Here is a 26,925-nt window from a genome sequence, read left to right as displayed (position 1 = left end):
AACATGGCAAAGAATAAAACTCTTCTGACAGATATGGTCTGTTATACTGTACAATTCTGATATCAGAGAGCAAATCAGGAAATGAATCGCTTGTTTAACGGTTAGATTTTTTTTTTTCCTTTAAAAAAATATTCCCTGGCAGTGCGTTTTTTTTTGTTGTTGCGTCTTTCTTGGTTGAGGCACAATATGAAGGAAGAAACCTGGGAAAAACTTTACCATTAGAAAATACATTGATCGATTTGATCAATTGATTGATTGAAGGAAATAATAATTTGTCAAATAAATTCAAAATGCATTTGATTTGAAGTCTTCTATCATTTATTTGTCAGGTTTCGTCCTCCATATGAGTAAAGAAAATAGCAATTGGATTTTTTTGTGGCATTAGAAAAAGGATCATCTGGTGAAGGCAAACTAACACGCTGTCAGAACTGAAAATAAGCTTGGTCGTCATTATACAGTACATAAGTAAGACACACTGCCAGGACAACACTTAAAATCAGAGGACACACTTTACTTAGTTTTTCGTCTCACTTTTAAAAATCCATGGAAACCACCAGCATCCAAAAAGTCCCATTATTGTATTATCTCCACATGACAAACTGTTCAAACAACAACTTATGTTCTTGTGGCTCTCGTAATTTCTATATTCTTGTCCCGCTAAGATAACTTAACTAGCTCATTATTTCAAGATAACACATGTTGCTGACTCTCTCCTGGTGCCTCTTTCTCTCAGAAAGGTGAGGAGGAATGACTTTGTGGAAGACCTTTGCCCTGTGATAATCAGCGACAACAAACTATTTAATGTTCTATTTAGCCAAATGTATTATTCATTTAAAGCCTGTTTTCAGGCTTAAAATTGGCTATCTAGAACGGTTTGTTATCTGGAGATGAGATAATTAAGTCCTAATCACAAGATAATTTAATATCTTAAAAGGAAAAAGATATGTACAGTATATTATGATAACGATAACAAGCCTTAAAAACATTATTAGCAACCACAGCAGCTCTCTGCTTTCATACAAAGTACCACGTGGGTTCGGTAAACTCTTGTCCATTTTAGCTTTAATTAACCTTTTTGTGAGGGCTGTTAGACAGTTCACTTTCTACCTTCTAACATAATTGTGAATTAATTGAAACGGTTATCATTATGGCGACTCCACTTTTGAGTCATGCAATCCACTTTAACTATTTAATACTTTCAGAATGACATAATACTTAAAAGTTTTCTGTTTAGCCGTTTCAGTGTATTGAGTTACAAACCGCAGGGATCCAGAGATATTATTTATCTGTAATCTGGGCCATCTTTTTTGTTTTCTTTTTTTTTTGGGAGCGATGTGCCCTATACTTCTACAAACATCAACTTGATTACAGTAGGGTTCTATTTTACGTTTGGAGGGAACATGCTCTGCAGTCAGGACAACATGCCAGCTACACAGAGAATGAACATGATGCAACCGATCCTGCCATGTCACACACTGAATGCTTTAATCCCCTAAAACCACAGGAAGGAACTTCAATGGCCATGTACCAATTGCATGACTTAACCACCATCTGTACCTATGTTTTAACGCTATACGACTTTGATTTCAATGCCAATAAATGCAAAACTTGTAGTTTCAGCAGCAGATGCGCTTCAATGGTGGTCTATCAAACTAAAAAACGGTTCCCAGTCCTATTCTTCACGCTGGCAGGGCCCAAAATATCAGAGAGAACATTCCAAATGGCTCAAAAGGTTCTCACTGCATTGGTTTTTATGCTGGTCCACATCTCAACAACATCAAACGGCATCTCAAGTAATATTTTGCTATTGTATTTCACTATACTATCTGACAGACTGTCACAGCTATTGCCTGCTCTAACTCTCTAAGTGCTAGCTGTTAACAACAGAAGCAGTACTGCCTTCTCCTACAGTGTAACTGAGATCTGATCCCAGCACCATCAGAATCTGCTCCGCTTATGACGGTGAGGGTCGTCACCCAAATTAAATCCTAAATCTATGCTACAGAAAAGCTGGCCCTGCTCAAAGTGACTTTCAAATAGCAAAATAGTTTGGGAATGTGAAGCACCAGTTTTCAAAACTAGCAGCCAGATATCATCTGCATACCCCCCCACACAAACCTACCACCTTATGCCTTTCCACACAATCAGGTGATTTAGAAAATTGGACCTCCGTATCTACACCTCATTATAAGAGAATCCAGAATGCTAAGTACAAAATATCAATGAAGTGGATGCGGAGGTTGATCAGCTATCAGCATGCAATAAGCTAAATGGTGAGAGGATTTATACATGGCCCAGGGTATGGGTCAGCAGCCTTCAGCAGTCTGTGTGCAGTGGACTCCCCTCCGACCTGGTGCGATGTCCCAGGCACTTAGAAGCCTACACACCATCACCATCTGACCACTATCCATAATTAGCTTGCTGACACAGGCAACAAGCACAATCTGCGCTGCGCGTCTGCTGAGCGTTGTGTTAGTACAATCCCAAAAGGTCCCAGAAAACATAAAACGTTAAAAAGGAATTCATTTTACAGCATTAGTTAACGTTGGCATCATGAACTTCTTGACATCTCGCCCTGTTGATTAAAAACAAACACCTGAATGTGATTTTGTTGGACTTTTAAAGAGAAAAATAGCCAGGTAGACAAAATAAATTAACACAAACCAAAAAAATAAAATAAAAAAGGTACAATTTGGGACCGTCTTGGCTCTGTTGCAGCGTTTATTTTGGAATCTGGGCCATTTGGGCCCTGGTGATGATAGAAGTGGGCTCAGAGCCGGTGCCGGGAGTCATGGCTGTAGCTGCCCGGCGAACTGCGATTGCGATGTGGCTTGTATGCATCCTGATAGGGGTCCTGGTAGTCCTGGTAGGGGTCCTGCTGCTCTCGGCTATGCTGTGAGCCAGAAGACATGCGGTTTCGTCCCTTGTGCGCCCGCTCGTTGTGGTAATTTTCGTCTGATGTCATCAAGTTGCGTCGTTCGTTCGGGGTAGAGTGGTCTCCCGTGTGGTTGCTCTGTCGTATTCTTTGGGTCTGCTAATCACATGAACATACCAAGGACACAGGTGAGGCTGGAGACAAAGGACTGGACATCAATGCATTGTAATCAATGCATTTTTTTAATGCCTCCTAATATCAGGCAAAGTAAATTAATTTTATTTGCCCAGATGAAATTATATGTAATGTAGTGTTGCTCATCTTGAGGCTGACAGGCAACACAGTTACTTTTTCTATCAAGATAAAATTACAGTGGTAACCAGAGACAGAAATTATAGCAAAAGCAACGTCCTTAAAAAGTAAAAATTCCCATGAAATTGAAAATACCCAACACAGTCAATCTAACCACTGTGTTCCTTACATTTGATGACATTCCTAGAGACAAGGCAGAAGCATTTTATGGATTGCATTGGAAAATGATTCCAGTTATCCTGGGTTTCTCTCTTACCTTTATCATCTCAGACAGCGTAGACAGCGATGACAAAAAACATGACCTAAGACATTCCCATAAGGTACCCTGGGACTAGTGGATGTGTACCTGCAGTCCAGAGATGCTGGTGGGGTAGGGTGTGAGGGTGGTGGGGCCCAGGTTGCGTCCCAGCAGAGGGTTCAGAGGTGTCGCCATCGAGGTATGGGTTGCTTTCCAGTAGGCCTCGAGGTATTCAGCGAGATGCTCACAGGCGTCCTCCAGCTGGTTCTCGTCCAGGATGATGTCAAACATTTCCTGTTAGCAGCAGATGGTCAGAGGGAGGAAGGCAGGTATGAAGCTACTGATGGAAATGAAATGTAACGTCAGTGATCTCCACGCTGACATTGAATGTGAGTTCCTGTTGTGTTACTGTGTGAAGACTAGTACAATACCAGTATTGTACATGAATGAGTTCGTGTGAACATATAATGTGAATACAGAGAAAATAAAATACAACATAATATATACTGTCCTGTAAGATTAAGGATTAAGGGCTGATTGGTTGGACTGAATGACCAGACACTGCTGTGATTTTTTGAAACATTGTGAACTTAAGTCAAATGATGTTTTACAGTATGATTGGCTGGAGTAGATTTTGTGAGCGAAAAACTGTGAATTGATTCGGCTAGCTTGCTGAAAGGAACAACCATTTGTAAAATATGTCTGAATCTCATTTGAGCTCAGGAGGCCCTTGTCTATGAGAGCAGAAACTTAGTAACTTGATTTTCTTTTTTTTTCTTTTTTTTTTCCTTAAAAAAAAAACAGTAAAAGTAGGAGGTCAAAAAGCCATTACAAGCCAGTATATAAGGATGGCCACTTACTGGAGGACACTGCGCCAATTTGTCAGCTGCCACAAGCTGGACATTCAGGTGTTTGCTCTGGGACTTCCCTCTGGACTTGACCAGCCTCTGCAGAACCTGGATGACGGGGTAGGAAAGTACAAGACGCTGCAGTTACACTGAACCAAAAGCTTCGCAGCTTTGGGTCCACTTGTTTCAGGTCACCGAGTACTCTCCTCATCATTTCTAGCTCATAATGAGCAATGAGAGACATTTTTTCAAAGTGCCACATAAAACAACTGAGGATGTTATTGTGTGTGCAGAGATTTAATGGTGCTAGTCAAATGTTTGTCAGCAGAAATAAGTAACCTTTTTTTCATGTCTATTATCTTTTATCCAGTCTCTTTAATTTGTATGGGTATAGGTCCGAAATAAAGTGAACTGACGAATTATGCATTTAATCATTTACTCTCTACTATATATTTTTGTTTGAATAGGCTGACATAATTTATGCCCGTTCAGACATTATGCATGCTAATGTTTCAGCACCATTATTGGTAAATGTCCACATGGCTTTTGAGAGAAAAAAAACAAGTTTCAGTTGTATTTTTTTTTTTTTTTATAGATTTGCATATTAAAGTAAAAGAATTGTGCATGCTAGGAGAGGTGTGGTGAAACAAGTGTGTAAGTCACCTGACCAGGATGTGACTGCATTTTAACCAGTGCACCATTTCAATCCAACTTTGAAGACACATCTTTACTGATCTGTGGTACTATTTGGGAGGTTCTCTTGTGTAGTCTGGTCATTGCTGTAATCCCAGTGTAGAGGGAAGAAGTGCAGCAGACATACTCTTTCATGCAAAGGTGCAGATTACCACTGACTCCACACACTAAGTTAGAAATAGCCTTGCATCTTAGTCTGTGGCTTTAAAGGGGCACTATTCAGTTTTGGCCATTTCGCTTTTTGCTTGCAGGTTTCTCTATAGAGCTCCCTGTACAGCTTCGGAATAGATATTTGGCAGCTCCTACGTTTACTTGTGTCTGAGTCTGCCGTTTCCTCTTTCTCTGTTCCTCAGACAATGCTTTCCTAGCTTTCTGCTTCTTTTTTGCTCAGCCATGACTATAGTGTGAAAAACTCCATCGCTACCTTGTTAGCCGGTTCCTGAATGGGCGTATGTGTGCAGTGCCGTAGAACAATTTGTTACATCGCGAGACCTGATATCACGCGATACTTCCTGACGCTGAGGCCGGCGGCTCACCGGCCGAAAGTTGCAAGGGCGGTTTTTCCACTCACAGGCGCTAGGGGGATGCGAGACGACCACCATTGAACTCGAAAAAAGTCATAACCATTCCAATGACTCCGAAGCTGTTCAGTTAAGGTAAATTAAGCTAAAAAAAAAAACTACACAGTTCCCCTTTAAAGTACAGTATTTCATGCTGGTTATAAGGAACATTGTGCTTGAGCTAAGCTGCTACACCAGTGGAGGGTAATAATTAACCTAACATGAGTTACCTTTAACATGTCTAGGTGTTCTTGTTGTTTGTCTCCACCAACTGAATGACTCTGTGGGACAGTAGCTGTGGAGATTATATCACATGCTTTATTTTCTTGTGCCGAGTTTGGTTTTGTCCAGTCTTGGCATAATGATTAGGCTGGTTGGTCCATGTAACCCACTAAATAAAAAGGGTTTGTAATCAGATAAAAACTAAATAAAACCAGCTGTTCCTTCAGAATTTGCTATCAAAAATACATTTCAGGTAAACCTGCTCCTGAGTTTGTCATTGACAGTTGAACTGATCTGAGATGTGTTTTCTATGTGTTTGGCTATGTCCTCCCAACACTCAGTACCTTTGGCGAGGAGACTTTAACATGAACAATTATGGGGGCCAGGGAGGTCTTGAGGAGCTGGGCTGGGTGGTTGATGGTGTCAGCGTCCAGCACCACCAGCTGAAGGGAGCCAGGACCCAATTCTTAACGAAAGCTTTCTAAAAGTTCTTTCGACTTCACTGTTCAAGACTATACTTGACTTTTTTCTTTAGTTTCTTTGTTTCTATTATCATTGTTTTTTTAAATGAGGTAAGTTGGTTGAATTTGCTCCATTGTTAAGTCTCTACACATGTGCCATTTCTATGAAAAAGTAGTAGTTTTCCATTTAAAAACAGACTAAATTGAACGTAGAGATTTCTTACCTAAGCTGGAGCGAGTGTTGGATCTTTCAATGATGGCCCTCTTACTGGGATTGTTGAGAACAGACCTCTTGGCTAATGATATATCTGCTGTGACTCGTGTGATAGATATCCTGTAAAATGGTTAGAAAGAGTAAACACTTTTAAACCTAAAAACAGATTAGATACTAAGATGAATTAGTCGATTCTGTGTGTGCAGAGAAAATGTATTTTCTCCACGATATGAACTAAATAATTAGTGATTAATTCAGTGATGCATGCTTTCAAGTAGCCTAGCCTTAAAGAGTTCCTTGTAGTTGTCCAATATTTTGTCTAACATTTCTTGAATTATTGCCGTATAATCAAATGTTTTTTCCCCCCCATAACATTCATCTTCATGTTAAATTAATACATTATAGTCGCTTGCTCTTTTCTAAATATCTGCTATTCAACATTTGTCTGGACAATCCTCTAAGGCCGCTAGTGGTGAAATGCATCATTCTGCCAACTTTGGTGTTCAAAAATGACCAATATATTTGCCAAATTATCTCACTCACACACACACACACACACACACACACACACACACACACACACACACACACACACACACACACACACACACACACACACACACACACACACACACACACACACACACACACACACACACGCGTCTTACCTGCCATCAAATCTGTGCTTGAGGAAGTCAAACAGTGCTTTCTGCATCATGTCTGTAACCTGCATAGAAAAGAGTTTGGCAAATGACGTAAAAAAAAAAAGGCAGGTATTGGATTGGTTGATTGGTTAGAGCAGTCGCACATATACTGAGAGGCTTATGCCTCGACGCAGAGGTCCAGGGTTTGAATCCAATCAGTGATGATTTACTGCATATCTCCCCCCTTTCTCACCTAGCTGTCCTATCAAAACAAAAGGTGGAAAAGACCAAAAAATACAGCAGGTATTGTTTTAAATGTTTTTGTTTTATTTCTGGGGTTATGGGTTGTTTTAAATAAGTATTTTACATCCAGGGTGTCTGTATGGTGGAATTTTTTTTTCCTGCTGTCTCCCCGACTTGTGAAAAATGCAAATCAGCTGATGGTACTCTTGGGCATCTTTTCTGGTCCTGCTCTAAGCTCACAAGTTTCTGGGTTGACATTTTCAGTTTGTACAGTGCTGTTTATAATAGACAACTGGTTCCTGACTGTCTCTTAGTGATACTGGGCTGTTCCATTGGCTTTTTGGCTCTTCCATCCGCTTTGCAACAAGCCCTCATGTTTGGTATGACCATTGCAAAACAGGTTATCCTAAAGGAGTGGAAGTCAGCTTCCCCTCCTTGCTTCAAGAGGTGGCTAAGTGATATGGTTTCCTGTTTATACCTTGAAGAGGTTCGGTTTTCCATGTTTAACTCTCAAGATAAGTTCAAGAAGATCTGGGGCCCTTTCGTAGAATGCATCAGGAAGGATAGACCACAAACTGGGACCTAAATGCACTGCTTATTTTTTTTACTTTTGTTAGTTATCCATACCGAGACTTTGCCACTCCCCTCCTGCTCAGGCCTCCTTGACTCAATCTGTGTGAGTGGACTTTCTGGGACATCTGTTCAGTGACTTGACATGTATACTTATACTTTTTCTTTTCTATATAATGAGTAAATGCTCGCTGTTTTATTTTTTTATTATTTGTTTTGTTGTGTTTAATTGTCTGGTTTACTGTCTTGTTTGTATCATGTGTGCCTGTATATATAAAAATCTGCATAAATAAAATTTACAAAAAAAAAAGTTTGTGTCTGTATGCGGAAGTACAACCTGTAGTTCAAACAACAGGCCCTACAGCCAGCAGCAAACCACGCCTTTTTTCTGCTGGCCTGCGAGTAGGGAGATCTGGGCACTGGTAAGATGGACGAAGTTTACCATAGTTCATTTACACATACTACCAACATTATAACAATACGAAGTTGATTGAATATCGTATATCCCTTTAAGGATGAAATCTTTAACATGACTATTAGAAATGCTATTCAAGATTCTATAATGCATTTCTGTTGAATTCTGATTTTGTGGCATCTTTTATCTTGTCATTATATCATTGATATTTCTGCCTATCTCGGCAAGAAGACTATATAAAAAAGAAGAAGAGATTTTTAATCTCATGGAGGCTTTACTTGTAAAAAACTAGAATTACCGCCTGTATGCCTCCAACAGTTGCAGTTTGCATCCATGTCTGTCCAGACTCATAATATATGTAGTGAAGACTTTGAAGCAATTTAATAAAAAGGTATTAAGTGTTTTGGCAAAACGTGGATGATTCACACATCTTCAACCCAACACCACAGAAAATCTAAACTATCACCACCGTTTCAAGAGTAGGGTCACCAATTCAGTCTCCGACTAAATGTCTCCCTTTCTGTTCCTGAGTTATAGCGTTGAATAATGGGCAGAAAAGTGTTTTTGCAAAACATTATGTCACATTGAAGTTAACCTTTGGGATATAAAATCACTTCATTATTTTATCCTATTAGAAATGTGTGTGAAATGTTGTCATAATCAGTGTAGGAATTCTTGAGTTATGACCAAAAACACATGTTTTGTGAGTTCAGTTCATCCTTGAGTCCAAGGGGATGTTTTTGCCAAATTATGAGAAATTCCCTCCAGGGGCTCCTGAGATAATGCATTCATAAGAATGGGATGGACAGACAACCTGAAAACACAATGCCTCTGGCCACAGCTGTCGCCAGTGCGGAAGCATGAAAAACTGTTGCCATTTGTAGCAGCCAAATTGAATTGTTGGATTGAACACTTCTACGGTCATGCAATAGGTGGGTGTGGAAATATAAATGTGTTTGTCTACGTCAGGAACGTGATAGACTGATAATCGGTCCACAGATCCCAGTCTCCTGCCTAATGGATGCTGGGAGAAGCTCCAGCCCTAAATATAATAAGCACCCATCAATCAGGCAAATCCAGGAGAACAAGACCGATAGCATTTCTTCTGCTGCTGAAAACAACATTATGACATACAGGATGATGCCTTATGAGTAAACAGGATGGATGTGAGGTCATCAACTTAATAGTTGACAGCATGTGACCAGTAAATTTACGGTTGTATTATAAATGTACCAACTTTATTTATAGCAATATGTACAAGTAGAGGACACATTTAATTAAATAGGCACTACTACAAATGTAAAAGCTCTGCTTTGGGCATCTTTAGGCCTTTATTGACAGGACAGCTGAAGAAATGAAAGGGGAGAGAGAGGGGGGGAATGACATGCAGCAAAGGGCCGCCGGTTGGAGTCGAACCCGGGCCTGCTGCGTCAAGGAGTAAACCTCTATACACGGGCGCCCCGCTAATCATATTTTTATTTTAACAATGCATAATGTGTGTGATGGTAAAGGTGTCGCTTATAGTGACAAACCAACCGTGAATATCAATCAAATCTGCAGTTCCTTTCTAGCCTGACAAGCCAGACCCACATCAAGATGTTGGGTCTGGGAACTCAACACTGGCAGGGCTCAATCCGAGGGGTGGGATAAACAGTTGCCTTTCAAATTCCCTCTGCACGCAATAGGATAGCGCTACAACCAACCAGAGCAACACTAGTTGATAGATTAAATGTATCCGGTCGATAAACTCCGAACACATCTTTCTTTTTTTTTAAGAATGACTTCAGTGCTGTTCTTTGTTCTTGTCTCAAAGAAAAGCTTAACTCCAAGTCCCCAGAGTCGCGGCCAAAGCAGATTCAAAAGGCTGCTGTTCGCCATCAGCAGCCATCGTCTTTGTTTTCAAGTAGCAGGGAATTCACGTGGAACCATCGTAACTCTGCCGTCATTATGTTAAGTCCGCCCACCGACTCTATACACGATGTGATTGGCCCGGCTAGAGTTTGGCTTTTTCAGCTCGCAAGCCAACGGAGAGTTGCTAGACCCCCTGGCTGCAAAAAATTACATTTGCTGCAGATAGGGTGCATCTAGATTTCTAGACTAGTTCCCTTCAGCTCTCTGGATCATTGTAGCGTTAAGATCATTGTTTTGGTTTTACAGGCCACAACTTGAGTTGAAGCCCCTCTTCCACATTCCACATCTAAATGGTCTCCCAAGTTTAGAAATCCTAAATCTAACCTGTCTGCATCAGTTTTATGCCCTTATCATCTGTGTACACCATGACAATTATACTACTGGATATTGGTCCTCATACTTATGCATTCCTTGTACACAACACATATATAAACAGTAGTGGAAGCAATGAGACCAAATCTGCCAATTACACAACATATTTTCATCTGACCTCTTAGAGTCCTTGTTAGGCTGGCTGCAATCTGGATGTTACGTCGGCGCTGACACACTCACATTTAACCGCGCCAACAGCAAGCTATTTTGGGGGACTCAGGGAAAGATTCAGGACCAAGTCCAGGACTCATCTCCTTTCAGTAAGTCCTTTTTGCACTACTAAACATCATATGTAATCATCTCTGTTGGGTGTCATTCAGTGGTGCTGAATCAGTGCTATTTATAGGGCTTGAACAAAAGGCCCATAAATCAGTGACAAAAGTAAAAGGATATTTTAGATTTTCTGTCCAACCACAAGGATCGGCAGCTTACCTCATAACCCTTGAGTGAGGGTCCCACCAGCACTACAGGTCTCATGGAGGGAACCACATCATATGGGGGGATGTGTTCCGTCTATTAACACAAACATATGTTAACCAGCAGCAGTACATTCATTGCAAACAACCAAGATAAGATTAAACCAAAAATATTCAGAGCAGACCGCTGTAATGGACTGCTGAATCGGCTGACCTTGAACTACATTCAGATGGTGTATTGCCACATTAAGGCATGTAGCAAATTAAAATGTAAATTGTCAAAACGTAATAAAATGGCAAAAAATGTATATATACCGATTCATTCCTGCAAAATGTCAGACTATTTTGACTGATATTATTACGCTTTTCCTGATAATGTAGGACATCGTTATATAAGTCCATTAGAATTGACTTCATTAACATACAGTATATTGTTATATTTATGGAACATGTTATTACATTTTGACAGACAAATACATTTTTTTTTCATTTACTACATGGATGGAGGATATGATGGCTACTCTGTTGTAAAAAAGTCACAAAACTACACTCTAACCAGTTAACACAATACCAGACCAAGTATCACGATAAGAAGTAGCACAACGACACTGTACCATGCCAAAGTAGTAATAGTAGATATTACCGGTATGTAGTTACACTCTGGAGACTATGTATACTTATAAGTAACTGAATACCTAATTGTGAAATGCAATCTCTACTGGATATTTAATGTAGAAATACTGACATAATAATGTTGAATACCACTAAACAGTGGAATATTTTACTTTATCAGAATTTTCCTCTTTGAGTGGGTTAGTTATGCAATTTAAAACATTAGATTTTACGCATCTTTTCTAGCGTTCACAATATTCAGATAGAAAATATTAAAACAATTTAATTCTTGACCTTGGAATCCAACCAAAAAAAACCCCCAAACATCTTAACTCAAGGTCCACTTACTAGCTTTAGGTCAGTGCTCTGTTGTCATGGAAATAGCTCAGTGCAGTGTACAATATATACTGAGCTATCTTCATGAAAAATATAGTTTTGCCTAAGTTGCTTGATTCAAAGTAATTTTGTATCTATCAATTAAGGTATAGGGTAATAACTAATTCGGTAGAAAATGTACAGGTTTGAATTTTACCAGTTAAGTTTGTCTTGACTTAAATTTTTAGATTCAAAAAGGACAAACTGAATGAGCAATTTAAATATTTATTATTATTATTATTATTAATTTGAATTTTCAATCTGAATCTGAATTATAACCACATAAATTCAGACCGATGTTTTTCAAAGTAAAACATTTCTATGCTGTAAATTGACTGGTATTTCAAGTTCAAGTTTAAGTATTTAGTAGTGGCTGCATTTCACAATTAGCTATTAAGGAGATAATCCATTTAGATTATAATTACGCAATGGCCTTTCTTCTAGCACCATCCTCGGGACATATTTGTTTTCTCACTGCTGGCAAGGCTCAAAGAATAGCAAACATCACAGTATAGAGAGTGGTATTTATCTTTTCCTCTCACTCTTGGCAAGAAAGTGAATTTGTGAATTTTCCAAAGTGTCAAACTATTCCTTTAATATTGCATTTTAGTCTGGTATCCTCTACATTTGGGCTGAAAATCCCCCAAAACACCATTTACTATGATGAATGTGTGAAACAAATTGCAAACCATCTACTGCTTTCCCCAGAACTTGGAAAGGAAGTGGCAGTTATAACCCTTGGCACTACAGTTCTTTGGCATCAAAGGAATGGTGAGGACACTGTACACTTCAGTAGGGCTGAGGTATTATGTGTCCTCGGACGTGACATGAAGTTGTAACTTCCTGCCAGTGCTACTGGTTCCTGTCATTTTATGATGGCAGCAACAAGAGTCTAGTGGATGGTAAATGAGTGGGTTTTACCGTCACCAACTTACCACTTTCTGTTTCTGCTTTCCTGTAGGAGGGGAGAGAAGACTGTCGTCAGTAGCTGCTGCTAGAGGAGGCGTCACCATAACATCTTGTTCAAACATGCTTCACATAATTCATCATAATTCTTAGCAAATGAAACCTAACAAGGACAACCGGCATGATAAAATATAAAAAGTATTTCTATTGTCCTAAGGTCATATTCACAAAGTCACATGAGTGCAGTTCAGGGGGGGTTCATAGGCTTGTCGTTGGGTTCACACTGTGGTAAGCCCCAGTCTGAGAACGCCTGCAGTCCTCAACTGGAGGAAGAGGAGGATCATGGGAAAATGTACCAACAACTCTACGCAGTAAACTTATGCTCTATGCAGCGACATGGGAAGGGTTTAGAGTCTTATTCTCTCTATGTAGTTGCGGTTCAGGAAGCTTGGATCTAAGCTGGCAGCTGGCTATTAACAGCCCTCTCCCCCTGACCGATGTCCTCACCTGCCGAGGATATGAGAGGTCGGATAGAGGCAGAAACCTCATCCTCTACACTGGAAGAAGAGTTCCCTCCAGACTTACTGGAAAAGACAAGAGGGGATAAAGAAAGACAGAAACACACCATGGCATTAATGTAGAAAATGTAAAAATAAAAATAAATAAAAGGCTTAATCATTTACTGCAGAGGTAAGATGCAAAACATGGGGAATGTTCCCATCTAATTCATTGTAATTACTATTTTTTCGGAGTTACATCTTCCACTTGGCATCATACATTGTTAAGGTTGTCAACACAGGCAGCAAATCAACTGTCAGCTGTCCATGGCCATAAAAGTAAAGTTATATTTATAGTAATACTGACAACATATGAAGGCCTTCAGCTTGTGATTAAGGAGTACCCTGCATGGTCTATGTGTATGTATGACGGCCTGGCTTTAAACAGGATGAGAAAATGTTAGCAGCATGCAGTGAAAAGGCCAAATGTGTGTAAGGCTGTACACACAAGTAATGCATACTAATACACAACCTAAAGCATTAGTAAGCTAAAACATCAGTCTAGTAGACCAGAGGTGGGGGCTGCATCTTTGAAAACAGTTGTATTTGCAGTTCGTAACAAGTAGGTACATAAGATGGGTGAATCGGTTTAGGGCTCAACTATGAGCTGAAAATGTGGTTTCCTCAAACCTTACTGAGTCTGACTATATTTGGAGGAGTTCTTTTATGACAGGTAAAACGAAAATTTCACAAAAAGAAAACATGCATTTTCATAGTTCATTTGCCATTCACGGCAACTCCAAATTTGATCTTAAGGGGCTTTTACATTTATTGATTTTTTTTATTTCAGATTTTCCATCATCTTTGGAAGCAGCATACATCACGTAGGGCTTCGGTTTTTCAGTTAAAGCAAAAATGTTTTTTTTTGACAAAAAGTCACATAAGTCAAAGCTTAACTTAAGAGCAAACGCTAAAGATGGATCAAATAATTCATTGTTAGTCAAATCATAATTTTTGACAGACATCAACAGCCTCCATAGTGTTTGTTCTGCTTCAAAATGTCATGAATCCAAAGTCCCTTAGTACAAATCCTGTTCAAACCACAGCTTCAACACTCAATGATTTTCCTTTTCGATTATTTACTCGGTTTATCGATCAATCGTTCTAATAAATATAGTTATTTTAATTTTCTGTTGATCGACTAATTGTTTGATATCTAGTTTAAAGTTATTTTTTGTCAAATTAATCCCTCCCATAATAGTCTAAAAAAAACGTTTTCAAAATTGTCAAAGTTAGTGTGTTTTGCTTAAAATGGTCAAAATCAAAAGAAAGAAATTGAGTATGACAAATATCAGATTATCAAATAATCAGCTTTTCAGCTATTTCTGTGCAACTTTAGAAAGTAAAACCAGAAAACAATACTGGGGGCATGACTTCTGTGCACCCAGTGGTAGCTAAGGCCCTGAACAAAATCAACCAATAAGTTGCGTGTTTAACTATTTTCAACATCAGACAGTCAAAACACCTCCAACACCCATGGAGTCGTATGATGATTGAATAACAGAATCATAAATTTAGATAATGAGATCAAGTGGTGGTATTACCAATAGCTGCAGTAACGCTGCAAAGCTGGCATTCAGAAGTTGTTTGAACATACATTAAGCTTCAGCATGGAGATGAAAATATAGGCAGCGAAAGGAACGGTTGGAGGATATTTTTGACCAACTTCGGCAGGTCATAGTTCAGCCAGCAAGCTGTTATTTAAGGGCTGCTTATAAGCAAGCAAACTAAAAATGTGTCTTTTTCATAGAAAAAGTAAACAAATTTTGTTATGGTAATCTATTTCCTTCCTTTCTGCGATTTGAACTACGATTGACGTTTTTCACATATGAAATAAACTGTTAAATTCCTTTTCATGGAAAATATCAAAGTTCGTAAATAGCTTAAGTGCCTTTTATAGTTTGTTGTACAGTCGTCAGTATATCACGTCCCCAATTACTTTAAATAATAAAGTGCAGCAATTAACTCTAATATTCATATTTTTGCATCAACATTAACGGTTGTGTGACCATATGTGGGACAAACAAGGAGACGTGTTTTTCTGCTACTTACCCTTGGACTCGTCCTCTCTTTTGCTCCTGCTGGAGCCGGATATTCTCGAGCTTCAGAGGGCTGGGGATGAAGCCGATCTCACAGCCCTCTTTCACTAACCGACCGATCCACCAGTCATTGTTGAACTTCTGAACACCATCAAATAAATAAAAGGAGGAACAAACACACAAGGGAAATCCTTTAAATCCGTAAGTTCACGGTTCACAGATTTTTGCATAAAGAAACATTCACATAGTGGTACATACAGCAGGCGTCATGATTAATTAAGAAGTACACATGTACCTCTTTTATGTGGAGGAAATCCTTAGCGTCAAAGGAGATGGCTGTGGCTGGTACTGGAACATCCTCATCCAGTGCGCCACAATAACTGACGTTGGTCCTTACAGCAAAGGCCACAGGTTTAGTCTGGAGGATGGAAACACACACTCAGTGAGTGATAAAGAATACACATGCACCTACTTAGAATATCCATCAGCCAGCTCTCTTAATATTTCCAGACTTTAAGGACTGCAAAAAAACTCCAGTATGGTCAACAGAAAAACTAGTCTGTGTATGTGTATATAGAGATAGCGGCAGATTCATTTGGCTAAGTATTGTCACAGGTGGGCCACCTTGGCTCTCTCCAGTTGAGTGGTGGCCTGCTGCTCCCTCTCCTGGCGGCTCTGTCCCGGTCCTTGGCTCTGGCTTGGGCTCTGGCTCTGGACCTGGGCCTGCACCTCCCGCTCCTCCTCCAGAGAGACATCCGAGTCTGATGGTCTGCTAGTATATGAATCAGCTGAGCCCTGCAAACAAATACCACACAGTAGGTTACTGGAACTGTATACACTAACTGGGATACATGCTGCAAGCTGCTTTATCTTTGGCAACTGTTCATCCATAGACTTGATTATGTTAAGATCTTGTGGGTGGTATTCGGAGCATTTGGTCACCAACGAAGTCTGTCTCAGGATGTTTAACCATTGTTTCAGAGACCAGACTCAAGTACAACATCCCTGCTAAAGGCAGTGCTCTGCTCCTAATAGAGTCAATTCAGTGAGACACTGTTCCAATATCAAAGACTCCAAGTCAGAAAAGGTGTGGACAGGTCTGACAAAAGCGCATAAGCTCATAACATTATACTGTAGCTTCATCCCAATGACAGCTGAAGAGCCAGAGAACTGCAAAGCACAAGGAGCTTGTCTTTATGGGACCGTTGACGGTCCTATGTTTTGGGGTTCACATCAACGTGCCAAGTCCAGACTGGTGGCTTGGCTTGGCACTCCGAATGCAGAAAAGGTGAAATGGATGATGTAGAAAAGAGCTGACTGCCAGGAGCATCTCAGACAAAGTGGAATTTCTATTCCTGTGCTGTCAGCAGTTTGTATGACCAAACACAGGCAATCTCACACTTCCAGACAACTCTGGATAGTGATGACTCGGGTCACTGCTCCCAGAAAGAGCCAGACCGATTTCTGCATCTTGCGACCCAGGATATTTAATTTTGAACTTTTCATAGCAATCATTCCATATGCACATGAAACGTGACACCGACACACAGTGCACTATATTCACGCCTTGTGCATAATTTCCATACATTCCCTTGTACCTAACCACTGACACTAAAGTTTATGTCAACATCAACGTCCTGGTAAGTCCATTTATATATGGACGACCATTTCCATCAGGAAAAGGAAGAAAAAAAAAAATGGATGATAAAAAATAAAATTATGGGTGGCAAGTCAAAATTATGAGATAGTAAGTCAAAGGTATCATAAAGAACCACTTCAAAATTTAGATATACTACTTTAGTTTAAAATTGTGAAATAGTAAAGCAAAATTATGCCATAATAAGTCAAACATTTTACCCGGTATCTCACTGTCTGACCTGAGTCTACATTGAGTAATTTCTAAATTTTAAAGCATGCCTAAGCAAAAATTTGAGTTTTAGATGCCCTTTGCTAACCAAAGCAGACTGTAATTCCTGGGCTGCTGACGAGTAGGTGCAGGTGAGTAGGCAGCATGTTAAGATAGTGTTCATATCAAACATACTGTATATATGGGAGCGAGATGGTTTGCCATTTTCAGGTACACTGAGATGTAAAACCACAGAAACAGCTTCAGATGGCAGAAAGTTGGATTGTCCTCTGCCATTTGAGTTTGATGACATCAAATAACAACATGGAGACAACTGAAAATGTCCATCCTCTTTCAAGAGCATTATTATTATTTATCATTAGCAGTAAGATTCAACACCAAAAAAAGCTAATAGGCTTTATCGGCATAAGGCATAAGTTTAACTACCTTCAAGTGACTATGAAAGTGTTTTAAAACTAAATTAGTGGAAAATAATGGCAATCTGTAGTCTTACTTAAAAAAATCCATTCATATAAAAGGGCACAGAAAAGTCAATGATGTCTAGCATGAGCAACATAATAGAAGCCTTTTAGCAGTACAAAAACTAAAAATATTTGATAGTTTTATCATTCACTTACAGATCTCTGGATTAACCCTATACCCTTTTGGCCAACAATAGAGGTGAGAGCCACCTTAAAGTATGAAAAAAGGTATTTTGTGTCTGAATTTTTGTTTCGTTTCCTTGCTGTCCGTTTTCTTGCACACTTTCAGGGTTTTTTCATTATAACTTTAGTGCCTTGAGACATGCTAGACTTGCAGTAGTTCATCCTGCCACACTGAGAATTCCAGTAATGCAACTTTTTATTTTTTTTGCTGGGACATGACTGAGCAGAGTGCTTCCCTCCGCTGTGTCAGTCTAAACAATCAACCACTAATGATTCAATTAAGGAAGACCATTCGTCTCAAGAAGATCAATCAAGCTAGTCATCACAGCTAAGCACTTTTCGTTTTTTACAAGCTGGCAGCAGCAAGGTCTGACTTCAGCACACTCCTCGTCTGGATTGTACGCATCCAATCACAAAGAGGCACGTTTGGGGGAACTTAAAATGGTTTCTTAATTTTAGGAAATATTAAGCTTACTGGGTTGATTTCCAAAAATGACCAGATTACAGAGCGACATATTCATCACTCCAATAATAGGTAAACAGTCAAATGTTTCTGCTGGGGTATTTATATTTTTATTATTAAAATTAAAAAGGGGGCATTCCACCAGTTTTACACATCAAGATCAGTCATGAGAAGTACTACTAGAGGCTATGGAAACAGTTGTATTAGGTATTCTGTGGCTCTGAAGTCCAAGAACATAACCCCTGATAATGTCATAGTGATGTCATCAAGGTTATCTAAGCTTGAGATTATTTATTTTTTTAACAAAAAGCCTTCGTAACAAATTGGGGATATGGAGTTCCAAAGATGTGGGTATTTACCAGGCAGGAAGGGTATAATGTAATAGGATACTGAGTTGCATGACGTGAATTGTAGGATCCAATGTAATTGTTTTAACCCATATTAGAGACTAAAGTGAAACCTCTCTTTCAATATGCCCCGTCTTTTTTAAATCCGTCTCTCACAGGTCCATCAACTTTATAGAAATGCAACACTAAATTTCTGGATTACTACCTTTACAGTCACACATATAATACAACAGATTCCTGTTTGTGATATTATATACACACACATGCAAGTATAAAAAGTGTTGTCCTCCAATTACCCTACAATAGTTAAATGTATTCCCCAGAACATTTTGACTGAAATCTTTTAAATCCTTCAATCCAACGCTAACAAATCAGAAACATAATTTCATGCATGTGTGTGGAATCTTTTAGGTTACACTGTAGCATCTGAGCTCTTATCCAATGGAGAAGCATCAGCATGTGACTCATCAACATCAGAATCCACTTAATGACATCACGATGCATGTTTCGCCGAGCCTTGGCAGAGTCTATACATCACGCAGTTGCAGGGTCAGATAAAAAATACTCTGCTGCATTTTTTATAAGTGATAAATGCAGAAATGTGACAAGAGATTTTATCATGTAATGTGGAAATGTAATGGGCCTTAGGGGAGAAATGGGTAATTAACATCTTTCCATCTTGCTCTTTGAGTCACGGCTTGGTCCATCTCTGAGAGGTACAGAGTGTGATGAACACTAAATGGCTCCTCCTGGCTCTGGTGGTCTCCTGACGTCCATTCTTACAAGCTTATAGGCATATATCAGCCACATATACAGCACATACAGAACCACACATCACACGCACATACAGAGGCATATATACAGAATTGTGTGAATGTCACACGTCAGAAGCCATCTGCCTAATGTTCACCCCCCTTCACACACACACACACACACACACACACACACACACACACACACACACACAAACAAACACACACCCACCCAACCCCCTTCCAACCAAGCATAGCCCACAATCACGCTATGCTGTACCGTTGGCTAACCCATCAAAGGCCTCTTATACGTGTGTGTGCGCGTGTGTGTGTGTGTGTGTGTGTGTGTGTGTGTGCGCACACACAGCTGAGCTACTTTCATCAATAAACACACAGCAAGAGAGCGCAAAAGCAGATTCACACACATATCCAAACACTCACCGCCTCCGAGTCTTCAAATCCATGCAGGTACAAATTGTCATACATGGAGGTTTGATATTCCAACGAGCTCCTCTAGAAGAATGAGGGGGAAAAATGAGAGTGGAGGCGAAGGAGAAAGGAGGGGGCACCACAGAGAAAGAGGAGAAAAAAAAAAAAAAAAAAAAAAAAAAAAAAAAAAAAAAAAAAAGGATGGATGGGGGGATGACGACAATCCCTTTTCTCCACAGCAAAGAATAATAATAAATAAATAAAAAAAATCTCCCCTCCAGTTGGATCTCGCCTGGTCCTCCGGAGGCCCGTCGCTTGATGGATGCAGCTTCTCCCTGATCTTACAGTTCTGCTAGCCGGCTCACATTATAGGATGGAGAGGCTCTTCCTGAAGGTAGCCCAATCCTGGCATTTCATTTCATCAGGCTTCCACGCACACGCACACACACAGACACACACATATACATATACACAACGAGCAGCAGAGGTGGCAGCAGCAGAGCAGTGGATCCTTCCTCAATATCTAAGCCTGATGACAGAGCCAATGTGCAAGGAGCTGATTGGCTGGCTGGCTGTCCACTCAGCTTGGATGAGCGCTCTCCTTGATTTTTTTTTTCTTTTTTTTTGTGCGGGGAGGTAGCGGGGATCGGGGGAGGGGGATAGAGGAGTAAAAGAGGGGAGCAGCATCCTCCATTTCCCTGTTAAAGCTCATCTTCACCCTGCTTAATAATTCTCTAGAACAAGCACAAAAAAAAAAAAAAAAAAACATTCAATCTGGTTCTGATCATAAAAGGAGGTCTAAAGAATTGCTACACTGGATCCATATACAATTTATTTATTATTTATTTTTTTAAATTGCAGTTAATTTCCATTTGAGAATCACATCATGAGTGGCTTTCTACACTACTAAAGTACAACATTTAAAAAGAACTGGCATCACATGCTTTGGACCCAATGTATGTACACATGCATTTATGTTTTAGGGACAGTTTGTGTAAGTAAATGGGACACTTTGGTCCAGGGCCGTAGCCAGGACTTTAGAAACACTAAGACCTAATTCCCCCCAGTGCACCCCACCTAAAGGTTTCATTATTTGGATGTATCATATTTCATTTATACAGTTAACTATTCTGGTAGATAAATACTAAATCCTTTATAGTGCTGGGTATCAAACCTTGATACATTATCTGAATCACAAAACCTTTCTAATTTTAGGATAGATTTTGTTTAGGCAAACCTTTTTGCTGAAGGTTGAAGACATTTCTTTTTAACACTGCCTTTTCTTAATTCATTGCACTCCATTGTGAATTTACTTTTGTATTCAATCTACTTTTTATTTTTTTATTATTTATTTTCATATTAACTGCTTTCTATCTGTTACCAATTTGTATGAATTTTTGACTGTGTCTTTATGTAATGTGTAAAGCACTTTGAATTGCATTGCTGCTGAACTGTGCTATACAAATAAAATTGCCTTGCCTTTTAACACTGACTTTATTTTGTTTAATGAAGAAAATGTTAAAAAAAAAAGTTTAAATATAAGACATTCAATTTACAATAATAATAAATATGGAAAAGCATCAAATTCTCACATTTGAAAAGGAATCAGCGAATATTTGGTATTTTTGCTTGGTAAGGGACTTAATATTTAATCGACCCTCAAAATTGTTGATTATTTTGTGACGATTGACTAATACATTTAATCTTTACGCTTCTTATATCCAAATGAATGAGAAGTTAAATCTTATAATTTGTCACAGCATAACATCTCAAATAGCCTGTTTTTGTTGTTACATAGGATATCGGAGGACTAAAACAGAATACAGTCATTGTGGGGGGAAGATTTCTTCATTGGGGATTAATAAATCATTTGTGTCAATTTAAGGGATGATTGCTTAAATAATGGTACGACTCAAGATATTATTAGCAGCCAGGGGAAAAACACGTTTGCTTGGCCCAGCAGCACAAGCCATAATGTCACAGCAGAAAACAATACACAAGATGTCGCATAATCAACAGTGAGACCCAGTTTGGAGTCTGACTAAATGATAAACCTCTGTGCATATAACCACAATTGCAAATATCACACAAATATACAGCACTATCGAACAGGCAACCACAGCAGCAACTTAGATCTGCTCAAGACCATCTTAAAACTCACTAATGTCCATTAGTACCCAGTAGAACTTGTTAAAAGAACTAAAAACAGAATGGAACCCTCTAAAACTGCCAAGAGTATGAACATCAACACCACTAAAAAAATAAATAAATAAAAACACAGCACTCACCTTGTTAACAAATTCTTATCAAAACCGGTCAGAAATGGCCATTTAAACCTGTAAATACAGTATATATCACTTGGTAATATGAAGCACTGTACACCACATCAGTGGCCACTTGCAGAGCGAGGGGTGCAAACAGAGTCTGCATATGAGCTGGGCATTTGAAATAAAACACACTTAAAATACTAAGAAAACTGAAGATTAAAATAATACAATTTATGATATAAATAAGTTCAAAATCTTATTTATTTTTTTACTGACACCTATCTATGCTGACACTTAGGGTATCTTTCATAATTTATGATGAAAAGATATAATGTAAAGCCCTATCTGTGATGTTTCTAGTGAGACGTTGAAATTCGAACATTGTTTTAGGGGTTATCTAAATTTGTTGTGTTTTTCAAATTAAAACAGAGAAATATATCCAGGCAAAAAATGTACATATGACTTAACTCTGATCTGAACTAATTTTGTATGTTTTTGACCTGTTTCATATTAGGTTTTTTTCTCTACTGAGGCCCATTTATAGGGCTGGGTACCGAAGTCAATACTTTTTAGGCACCGACCGAATTGCCTCTAAAGTATCGAGTATCATTCAATACCCAATTTCAATACCTAAGGAGTCAATCTCATCAGTGTCAGTGAGCCAATCAAAATGCAACATGCTTCTACCAAGATCTAATAATGCTTGTGATTGGCTGTCTAACGTTACATGTCGTAGAGACAGACAGGAAAAACTGTCAAAACATTTTTAAAGATACCCAGCCCTACCTATTTATCAAGAAAAATCATGCTTAGTCTAAGCTAAATCTTTTGGCTTGCGGTCTTCTTTGTTTCCTTTTACTTGCACATTGCTACCTTCTACTGACAGCAAATTACCGCCCTCTGCAGTCGACAATGATGCACATCATGTCACCCCTGTGATCGTGTCATGCATGTGCACTCTGATGCAGGTCCTGGTGGAAAATGCATACAGCTCTGAAACATGCTGATCTAAACATGGCTGCACAGCGATACAAGTTGCCACAAATTCCGCAGACTGCCTTTTGACCATGAGGTTAACTATACTGTAAGTGACTGAGTTGATAAACTCACTATGGTAACATGGCCTTATCGTTATACTCTCATGATTATGATATGATTAAGTGTTTTTAAGCAGGTCATACACTCTCCTCAATTAAGTTACCAGCCAAACTCTAGAAACACTTTCAGGTCTCACAGCATTACTGTGCTGATCAATACAAGTCATACATTTGTTTTTACGCATTTAAAAACCTTATTACCATTTCAAGTAAAAACCATGTGATGCAATATACAATATGTATTAATTTTGAAATTGAAGCTATGAATGTATCAGAATCTGTCTTACCTTAACTGGAATATACACACCTTTCAATGAGAATTCTTAAATCAGTGAGAGTCCCTGTTTTCTATTTTACATTTTTTTTGTATATTTTTCAGTACCTGTCTGAGGATGAAACTGGTAGAGGTGGTGCTGCCATCAGACCTCTTGAGTCGGCTCCTCCTGGAATAAGTCCCTCGATTTACCTGTATGGGAAAGAAAAACAAGATCTCAACTAACCCTAACGCTTTCTTTTTTTTATATCTACATGTGTCTCTGAAGTTTTCTTCATGAGCATCTGTTACAGCTGTATGTTTGCTATTATTGTTAGTGAAACGTTTAATGAAGCCTCATCAAGCTAATACATGACGCAACGTGACATTCAGGCACATCCACTTTGGTTGATGCAGTACAATAAGGTCAACTTTACAAGAAAATATGCAAGTTTGAATGGCCCAGTAACATGACCAAATGTGGCTTTACTGGATGTTTTTGCATTATATATCTGCCTTGCCTACTTGCTTTTCTCCTTACCTCCTGGCTTCCTCTCTTTCTTTTTCACTTGCAAAAAGTCCAAATATAACCAGCAGAGTTAATCTCCAGGGAGCTAAATTAATTATCTGCCGGTGATTTGCCCCATTTCGGTTTAAATCTCCAGAGTCAATGACAATGTCACTGTTAAAAAGAAAACCTACTTCCCTGAATTTATAAAACAGGGCCATTAATCTGGGTCACCATCTCTTTTCTGTCCCTCTCAATTCAAGCCAACAACCAAATGCCAAGAAGAGAAATTAAGGATAAAGTTGGCTAGATCTATAAAATACTCTGACTGTAGCCTCCAATGATCAACTAAGCTGAAGAAAACTGAGTTATCGGTTATAAAAACGTAAAAAGACACACATTCTTACAGTTTAACACATAAAACAACATTTCAATCTTTAAAGAAAATTTTCATTTAATCTGCTATAATTGGTATGAACTGTAGTCCATCTAGCAGCATTTCATTTCAATAAAATGTAAAACTAATGGCCACTGAAGCCCACCATGGTGCTTTATCAGAGGCAGGAGACTGTGACTGTAACAGTTTATCGCCTATTAAAATAAATGCTGAATGGAAGGGGAGCCCAGGGCTGGCTACAGGGGTTGAAGAGCTTTCGTATAGACCTACACAATGAAAGTAAACATATTTCAGCTAGATCAATGTATGATTAAAGATAATGAAAACATCTTACAAGGCTAGTACAGTACAGTATGCCTTTAAAAATAAAACACCAAGTGGAATCACATGTTGTATTTCAAGAAATATTTTCTAACTGAATGACTAATGTAGACTAAAATCAAACTTCAGTGTACATTTTAGTCCTAAAGAATAAGACTGACTTTCTTCTGAGTCATTTATTCAATTAATAACATGACACCACTTGAAAGCAATCGTAATAACCTCCATCATTCAAAAATAGAAAGACAAAACAATAACAAGATGCAGAACATTTGATGCCTCCTTTTTATCATCTTGCTCCTCTAGAATACAATAAACTAGAGACAATAAAACTGTTTAGAAAGAATTTGTATCACTATCCCTGTGATATGTAATACTGTACCCTACACATATCAACATGAAAACATTAAATACATATGTATCTGTAAGGCAAAAACATGCAATTTAACAGAACTGAGGAGACTTCCTCAACCTCTCAGTTAGTTAAAGTGACTCTTTGCCTCTCTGCTCAACAATGCACGGTTTACACAAATTCAAGAACAGAAGTTATGATTTTATTTCTGTTTTTAATGTGAAAAGGTTTAGAACCAACTCCAGCCCGAGCTAACAGTCAGGAAAAGTTGTGACAGTGAGACATGGAGTCTTTTCTGGCTAGTAACTTTTTACTAAAAGGTGTTCAAAATTAAAAAGGTTCTACCCAATACTTCTCTTTGTATTAAATATGTCAAATAGTGATCATTTCGTGGGCTTTAAGTATTTTCTTGTATGTATTTCCTGCCGACAAGCAGGGAAACTGATATATTTTTGAAGTAGGCTAATTAGCCTAGAGGGTTAGGTTATGTAGCTAGAAATAACCTACCTGAAAGATGGGCGCTTGGATCCCCTCGCCAATCTTGTTCCTTATGTAAATGTGTCGGGACATTTCGGCCAGGACATCGGTCCAGAGGGCTGGCTGCTCCGGTCCGGTCCAGCGGAGGGGTGGCGGGTTCCGGGCTGCGTGCTCCAGCTTCAAGCTACACAGCAGAACATGAGCGCTCGAGAGCCGCTGTTAGCTCACCTGTCCACCTCGAGACAGGTGTAACGCTTGTTCTTGCTGGCGCGAGCTGGGAGGTTGGTCATGCACACTACTGCTACCGAACGAACCACTCAAAACCAGATGCGCCTGAGTGATGGACGGAACTATTTTAGTAAACTTGGGGGGTGGGGAGGGGGGCTCAAATTAGCCTTGGGATTGGGTTAACTGCCTTAAAGAGGTACAATGTAACCAATTTAGACACAGTGAGGGTTTTTTTTAGACTGAAACCAGCAACCTGGAGTGATTAATGATACACAATTTAGCTACAATTTAGTGTAACAATAAAAACGTTACCATTTAATGTGGTACAATGGTACAAGTCAGGCTCATGTTTTGCAGTTGGTGTGTCTTGATTCTGGTTATGACCATGACTCCTTAAAATGGAAGGGAAAAAAAAGGTTACATATTTTTGAGTAGAAGTCAACCAAAAAGTGTGGACAATGGGCTGTGCAAAACCCTCCTTTATATCTTAGAAGCACTTAAAGGTGTCTAATTTAGTAGCTAATGTTAATATTAGAGTACAGTAATACAGCATGTTTTTCCTCTCAGAAAACTCCATGTTTCTTTCCCTTTGCCCAGCAGATGGCAGCATTATCAAAATAAAAGCAACACTAAATGCAACTAAGGATGTTTTGAGAGCCTGCTGTCATGTGCATGGTGAGGTGTGTGTGTGTGTGTGTGTGTGTGTGTGTGTGTGTGTGTGTGTGTGTGTGTGTGTGTGTGTGTGTGTGTGTGTGTGTGTGTGTGTGTGTGTGTGTGTGTGTGTGTGTGTGTGTTCACTGCTGCAAGTCTAGAAGGGGATGTTGTTCCTTCATGGGCTGCATTGAAGGCCAGTCTCTGAATTGGGGGCTCACTGCTTTCAACACTTGGAAGTCCATAATCCATTGTGTGTCTGTCAGTTACTTTCAGTTGTTATATTTCAAAAGATGTTGTATACAAGTGTAAGACATCAACCTTGCTCACATTTTCAGGAAATAACACCATTATTGTTTTGTTTGTGTTACAGAACATGTCTTCCATGT

At 39.1% G+C, this 26,925-nt stretch overlaps 1 pseudogene; it reads right to left on the bottom strand.

Annotated features, from left to right (window-relative positions):
• Positions 1–490: 490 nt before the first annotated feature.
• Positions 491–25,977, bottom strand: LOC120554603 (annotated as a pseudogene).
• Between the last annotated feature and the right edge of the window lie 948 nt (positions 25,978–26,925).

The sequence above is a fragment of the Perca fluviatilis genome, chromosome 24, assembly GCF_010015445.1.
Source record: "Perca fluviatilis chromosome 24, GENO_Pfluv_1.0, whole genome shotgun sequence".
NCBI classification, from domain to species: Eukaryota; Metazoa; Chordata; class Actinopteri; order Perciformes; family Percidae; genus Perca; species Perca fluviatilis.
This window is presented reverse-complemented; position numbering and strand designations above follow the sequence as displayed.